This window comes from Oncorhynchus gorbuscha, linkage group LG26, assembly GCF_021184085.1.
Source record: "Oncorhynchus gorbuscha isolate QuinsamMale2020 ecotype Even-year linkage group LG26, OgorEven_v1.0, whole genome shotgun sequence".
Lineage (NCBI taxonomy): Eukaryota > Metazoa > Chordata > Actinopteri > Salmoniformes > Salmonidae > Oncorhynchus > Oncorhynchus gorbuscha.
This window is the reverse complement of record NC_060198.1, coordinates 18,500,944-18,508,888: the sequence shown is the minus strand read 5'-3', so window position 1 is coordinate 18,508,888 and position 7,945 is coordinate 18,500,944. Positions and strand designations below refer to the sequence as shown.

General features: G+C 42.0%; 1 long non-coding RNA gene across 1 annotated transcript in view; it reads right to left on the bottom strand.

Annotated features, from left to right (window-relative positions):
• Window positions 1-2,123: 2,123 nt before the first annotated feature.
• LOC124015847 overlaps window positions 2,124-7,945 on the bottom strand; it is a 49,276-nt gene continuing 43,454 nt past the window's right edge. Inside the window, exons 2-3 of the long non-coding RNA XR_006835237.1 lie at window positions 6,502-6,578; window positions 2,124-2,934 (exon numbers count right to left, since the gene is read on the bottom strand). This is a non-coding gene — a long non-coding RNA (uncharacterized LOC124015847). The remainder of the gene's footprint in view (window positions 2,935-6,501; window positions 6,579-7,945) is intronic.

Here is a 7,945-nt window from a genome sequence, read left to right as displayed (position 1 = left end):
ATACTAAATCTAAATTAGCAGCTAGCTACTGTCGGTCTATACTGCTCCTACATGGTGTAACAATACATCATGTAGATGTATATAATGAACAGACTAGGTCTATACTGCTCCTACATGGAGTAACAATACATCATGGGGTATTGTGATGTCATTATGGGGTATTGTGTGTAGATGGTGAGGGGAAAAAATAATTTCATACATTTTAGAATAAGGCTGTAACGTAACAAAATGTGTAAAAAGTGAAGGGGTCTGAATACTTTCCGAATGCACTGTATATATAGGGGCAGTACTCAGTGACATCACTTCATGAAACAGGAGGTACAAATATATAAATAGGTTCACAATATCAACATTCAATGTATCAAAATATATGACCCACTTGGAAGTGGAAACGCCAGCCCAGTCACAATCCTAGAGGTTCACTAATGATCAACCTCCTCCTTAACATCTGACACCTGATGATCAACCTCCTCCTTCACATCTGACTCCTGATGATCAATCTCCTCCTTCACATCTGACTCCTGATGATCAACCTCCTCCACCTCTGACTCCTGATGATCAAACTCCTCCTTCACATCTGACTCCTGATGATCAACCTCCTCCTTCATATCTGACTCCTGATGATCAACCTCCTCCTTCACATCTGACTCCTGATGATCAACCTCCTCCTTCATATCTGACTCCTGATGATCAACCTCCTCCTTCACATCTGACTCCCGATGATCAACCTCCTCCTTCACATCTGACTCCAGTCATCAATCCAGAGCGTCTTCTTTTTTGGGGAATCCCGATGGACGACTTCATCCAATAGGCCGTCAACATGGATAAAAGCGTCTGCTAAATGGCATATATTATTATTATTATTATTATCACCACCACCGCCCACAAGTTAATAGTCATTCAGGTTATCAATAGGAAGAACATTATCAATATGTCCTGTCTGGTAACTTGTCTCGTTCAATGGATTTACATTGGCAGGTGTATAAAAAAAACTCAGTTGAATTCAAACAGAGGAAAAACTTTTGGAAGTCTTTAACTGCATCAAAGTCTGTGGCCTGTGATGTTGGGACAAATAATAGTCCCTTATTATACAAGGGACATAATTCACAAATTCTACAGCACAACGGCAGAGTCATGTCTTAAGTGTAAAACTAGCAATGACTCAATAATCCTTCTGGGAATGTTATGACATCATAAAGTTATGGGAGGAGTTAGAAAGTTGGCTGTCAGAAGTACAGTTATACAATGTAAAATGACTTTTAATCCGTCTGTCTGTATATTTCAATACATGGCATATGAGGATGCAGTGAGATACCCAATGGTTGGATGATACTTTTCTAATCAGTCATCTTAAATATTATACTTAATTAAAACCTGGAAATCAACCAATCCTCTGTTGTTAATTCATCACAAAGGTAAAATGTTTTATTATCTAAAAGTTGAAAATGAGTGTGCAACGGAGAGAAATAAAATGGTGCTGATGCGGGCACTGGCGATGGGTGTGTGTTCTAGTGGGTCTGGGCAGGTGTGATGTAGTTAATGGAGATGGGTGTGTGGTCTAGTGGGTCTGGGCAGGTTTGATGTAGTTAATGGTGATGGGGGTGTGTTCTAGTGGGCCTGGGCAGGTGTGATGTAGTTAATGGAAATGGAGGTGTGTTCTAGTGGGTCTTATATATATATATATATATATATCTAGCTCTCTAACTATATACCAGAGAACACACACAGGAGATAATCTGCGCTGTGATCAATGTGGGAAGAGTTTCTCTACTTCAAGCTATCTAACTATACACTGGAGAACACACACAGGAGAGAAATCTTATAGCAGTGATCAATGTGGTAAGAGTTTTACTTGGCCAAACAGCCTGAATATACACAAGCAGACAAACACAGGGGAAGAGATACTCTGATTAAACATAAAATACATGGAGTTGTTTCATGATATCAAATTTTATTTTATTTGACCTTTATTTTACTAGGCAAGTCAGTTAAGAACAAATTCTTATTTTCAATGACAGCCTAGGAACAGTGGGTTAACTGCCTATTCAGGGGCAGAACGACAGATGTGTACCTTGTCAGCTCGGGGATTCGAACATGCAACCTTTCGGTTACTAGTCCAACACTCTATCCACTTGGCTACCCTGCCGCCCCAATGAAATATCAATGAATTAATGTCACAATGTAGAATGTTTTAACATTGTATTAGGAGTATTTTAATGATGTCACAATGTAGAACCCTAAACGTTTGTCCCCTGTTCTATTGATTTCAGCTTGAGATGGATATTAGCCTCTGGGAGAAAAAAATCCAGGCTCTGAATTTAAAGAGTACTATTTATGAGATTTATCAAAAAGTGACTAACAAAAAAAGAGTTCTGTTACATTTAACATGTTGGTGACCCACTTGAATCAAAATGCAACACTTCAAAATGTTTAGGTTTTCAATATATCCCAAACTGTTTCTACATATTGGTTATTGATTTGGAAACGTTAAACCTGTGTTTTGTTTTGACATTGACAATCCTACATCACTCCAGCATTTCTTGACAACATTCAAGTGCTAATTGTCTTTATTCCACAACTGAAGAAGCACGTTTCAAATCACCTCATATTTCAAACAATCAGCCTGACAAAAGATACATGTTTTATTATTCCATGCCTCACCATTCAGTTAACTGGTGGTGAGCAGGTCCAGGTTCTATTTAAGAGGGTCTGGCCCAGTGCTCCAGTTGTCTTGATAGATGTGGAGAGTCAACACCTTTAGTAGCTCCACTTTTTGGTTTGCTTCCTTTCTTTAAGTTTGGTGTGGGTTTTTCTTTTGTTTGCCTCTTCTTGGGCAGATTCTAGTGGGTCTCATGGTGGGTGTCTTTTAGGTCCCAGTTGTTGTTACTAGTCAACCTTCCGTGGACACCCCCATAGTGTCTTTCAGAGCTCCTCCTAAAAAACATCTGTTTAGTTGTTTCATTTTTTTTATTTCACTTTTATTTATTTAACCATTAGCAGCAGAGAACTGGAAGGAAAACTGAAGTAATTACAATTGAACACATTAACACTGGAGTGGTAGATGTGCAGATGATGATGTGCAAGTAGAAATACTGGTGTGCAAAAGAGCAAAAAAAGTCAAAAACATGGGGATGAGGTAGGCAGTTGGATGGGCTATTTACAGATGGGCTGTGTACAGCTGCAGCGATCGGTAAGCTGCTCAGATAGCTGATGCTTAAAGTTAGTGAGGGAGATATAGGTCTCCAACTTCAGCGATTTTTACAATTCGTTCCAGTCATTGGCAGCAGAGAACTGGAAGGAAATGCGGCCAACGTAGGTGTTGGCTTTGGGGATGACCAGTGAGATATACCTCCTGGAGCGTGTGCTATGGCTGGGTGTTGCTATGGTGACCAGTGAGCTTAGTTAAGGGGGGCCTAGCAAAGACTTATAGATTAACTGGAACTAGTGGGTTTTGCGCCGAATATGTAGCGAGGGCCAGCCAACGAGAGAATACAGGTTGCAGTGGTGGGTGGTATATGGGGCTTTGGTGACAACATGGATGGCATTGTGATAGACTACATCCAATTTGCTGAGTAGAGTGTTAGAGGCTATTTTGTCAATGACATCACCAAAGTCAAGGATCGGTAGGATAGTCAGTTTTACGAAGGTATGTTTGGCAGCGTGAGTGAAGGAGGCTACATTTCTGGTTTCCATAGCAACAAACAATGGAGTTAAATAAGTGGATATTTTAGGTTGGATATTGCATCCTATTCTTAATATTTGAATCAATGGCATTTCCTTAGAATTAGAATGCTCATTAGTCTTTCAGTTGTTGTGTTGTTTATCCTCTTATGTTTGTTGTGTACTAAATATTTCTGTTTATTTTCATTGTGAAGCCATTGTGTTGCATCCATGTCTGAAATATGCCAGATAAATGAAGCTTGATTTGATATTGCAAAACAAATTATCCCAATGACCAACCATTTAACAGACTCTCTTCAAACCAATGAACAAATATGTGCAAAAGCAACACATATCTTATTATGAAAAACAGTTTAGTATCACTTTTCAACCAACCCAACAATACGTCAAATGATTCAACTACTGAAATCCGAAACAGACAAATGGATCAAACAGATCAATCCCACTTTTCCAGCCTGCTGAAGGTGTGGTGGAGTGGTAAACACCACCCCCGGCTCTACCGGGTAAACACCACCCCCGACTGCCCTCGACCAGCACAAAAACATCCTGTGGCGGACTGCAATAGCATCGAACAGTCCCCGCGATATGCAACTGTTCAGGGAAGTCAGGAACCAATACATGCAGTCAGTCAGGAAAGCTAAGGCCAGCTTCTTCAGGCAGAAGTTTGCATCCTGTAGCTCCAACTCCAAAAAGTTCTGGGACACTGTGAAGTCCATGGAGAACAAGAGCACCTCCTCCCAGCTGCCCACTGCACTGAGGCTAAGGAACACGGTCACCTCCGACAAATCCATGATTATCGAAAACTTCAACAAGCATTTCTCAACGGCTGGCCATGCCTTCCGCCTGGCTACTCCTACCTCGGCCAACAGCCCCGGCCCCCCCGCAGCTCCTCGCCCAAGCCTCTCCAGGTTCTCCTTTACCCAAATCCAGATAGCAGATGTTCTGAAAGAGCTGCAAAACCTGGACCCATATAAATCAGCTGGGCTTGACAATCTGGACCCTCTATTTCTGAAACTATCCGCCGCCATTGTCGCAACCCCTATTACCAGCCTGTTCAACCTCTCTTTCATATCGTCTGAGATCCCCAAGGACTGGAAAGCTGCCGCAGTCATCCCCCTCTTCAAAGGGGGTGACACCCTGGACCCAAACTGTTACAGACCTATATCCATCCTGCCCTGCCTATCTAAGGTCTTCGAAAGCCAAGTCAACAAACAGGTGACTGACCATCTCGAATCCCACCGTACCTTCTCCGCTATGCAATCCGGTTTCCGAGCCGGTCACGGGTGCACCTCAGCCACACTCAAGGTACTAAACGACATCATAACCGCCATCGATAAAAGACAGTACTGTGCAGCCCTCTTCATCGACCTTGCCAAGGCTTTCGACTCTGTCAATCACCATATTCTTATAGACAGACTCAGTAGCCTCGGGTTTTCGGATGACTGCATTGCCTGGTTCACCAATTACTTTGCAGACAGAGTTCAGTGTGTCAAATCGGAGGGCATGTTGTCCGGTCCTCTGGCAGTCTCTATGGGGGTGCCACAGGGTTCAATTCTCGGGCCGACTCTTTTCTCTGTATATATCAATGATGTTGCTCTTGCTGCGGGCGATTACCTGATCCACCTCTACGCAGACGACACCATTGTATACACTTTCGGCCCGTAATTGGACACTGTGCTATCTAACCTCTAATCGAGCTTCAATGCCATACAACACTCCTTCCGTGGCCTCCAACTGCTCTTAAACGCTAGTAAACCAAATGCATGCTTTTCAACCAATCGCTGCCTGCACCCGCATGCCCGACTAGCATCACCACACTGGATGGCTCCGACCTTGAATATGTGGACACCTATAAGTACCTAGGTGTCTGGCTAGACTGCAAACTCTCCTTCCAGACCCATATCAAACATCTCCAATCGAAAATCAAATCAAGAATCGGCTTTCTATTCCGCAACAAGCTTACCCTAGTAAAACTGACTATCCTACCGATCCTCGACTTCGGCGACGTCATCTACAAAATTGCTTCCAACACTCTACTCAGCAAACTGGATGCAGTTTATCACAGTGCCATCCGTTTTGTCACTAAATCACCTTATACTACCCACCACTGCGACTTGTATGCTCTAGTCGGCTGGCCCTCGCTACATATTCGTCGCCAGACCCACTGGCTTCAGGTCATCTACAAGGCCATGCTAGGCAAAGCTCCGCCTTATCTCAGCTCACTGGTCACGATGGCAACACCCATCCGTAGCACGCGCTCCAGCAGGTGTATCTCATTGATCATCCCTAAAGCCAACACCTCATTCAGCCGCCTTTCGTTCCAGTACTCTGCTGCCTGTGACTGGAACGAATTGCAAAAATCGCTGAAGTTGGAGACTTTTATCTCCTTCACCAACTTTAAACATCAGCTAGCTGAGCAGCTAACCGATCGCTGCAGCTGTACATAATCTATTGGTAAATAGCACACCCATTTTCACCTACCTCATCCCCACAGTTTTTATTTATTTACTTTTCTGCTCTTTTGCACAGCAATATCTCTACCTGTACATGATCATCTGATCATTTATCATTCCAGTGTTAATCTGCAATATTGTAATTATTCGCCTACCTCCTCATGCCTTTTGCACACATTGTATATAGACTCCCCTTTTTTTCTCTGTGTTATTGACTTGTTAATTGTTTACTCCATGTGTAACTCTGTGTTGTCTGTTCACACTGCTATGCTTTATCTTGGCCAGGTCGCAGTTGCAAATGAGAACCTGTTCTCAACTAGCCTACCTGGTTAAATAAAGGTGAAATAAAAAATAAATAAAAAAATACCAGGGGCTTGAGGTGGTCTCCCACAGCTCTGCTTATGTTATGTTCTGTGGTCTTGCTGTTCCATTTCTTGACTGCCCCTGCAACACAGAAATAAATATATTTAGTCATATTATATAAAGCTCTCAAAGTAATGGATATGGAGCGTCTATGACCTCAGTTACACCTGGCACCTAAATGTGATTTCTTACATCCGATCACTGTAAGCTCCATTAGGTTCAGATCTAACAGGATGGGCCTTTGACGCAGTCAGGCCACCAAATATGCATAGGCAATGTAAAGAGATGTGGGGAAAAGTAAATTCTACACAAATTACATTCATAATATCAAAGAACAAATGTGTGTGCCTGAGGGGAAATTAACTTTCATACAGCCAAAAGGGGTGAGAAATTACACCAATATCAGTGAACAATTTGCACTAATGTAAATAAGCATAGATGATGGAACATATTACTTTTTGCTTACGTGATGAACCGCTAAAGGGGATATAAATATTTACCATCTAAACCATCTGTGACCTCTCAGCTCTCTGGCTGTAGAAATGTTCTTCCTAACCAGTCCCTTAACAGCTCTCTGACTGAGCTCCACCCTCACTGGGTCTTCGGAGGAGAGGAAGGCTGAGGAAGGTTGGAAGGATGAATGGATCAGTCAGTCAATAAAGTGTAGAGCTGCTGTCTATTCTGTCTGACAAAATGACTATTTTAGTCGTAAATTAAAGTAATTAAGGCTTCATGACTGCTGAATACCAACTATTAATCACTTAGATCATGTATTTTCAGGTAGAGATAGATCCTTGGGACGTCACTAGCCCGTTGAAGTTGACATTTAAAATGGTAATGTTTTAGGATACCTGATGTCCCAAGGAACACGGAGAGCATTGACCATTGAGCATTTTTCTGTCTCTTTTACATAGCAGGTGATGGGTTCTGACTTCTGAACTTGAAAATATGAAACATCCTTATTATGTGAACTTGAATGAAACAATAATGTATGTTGATGCTAATACGATGTACAATATTCAATTATGTTTCAGTATGATAACAATAGCCTAATATATTTTATATGCCATATACTATTCTTTTAACAGTTTCACTAATTAATTTTAACTCTCACCTCAAACTGTATTGGAGCAGCAGCAGCTGACTGCCCAGTTCAACATCAGTTCACGTCTCACCTCATGCTGTATTGGAGCAGCAGCAGCTGACTTGTTCGTTGATGCTAATCATCATGTTTGAATATGAGAGTAAATAGAGCCGACTACAACTATAAAAATGAAGGGTTCAGATGGAGTTGTTCTCATATCCCTAAGAACCGTAGGGTTCTTGGTCAATGACAAACAGCCCCAAAAGGTTCTTCAAAGAACTTGTTAGAAGGTGGGTTCATCGAGGAACCTCCGTTGTTGCTGGACTTCTTCCGGGAACTTCGCAATTTACAACTGAAAACTATG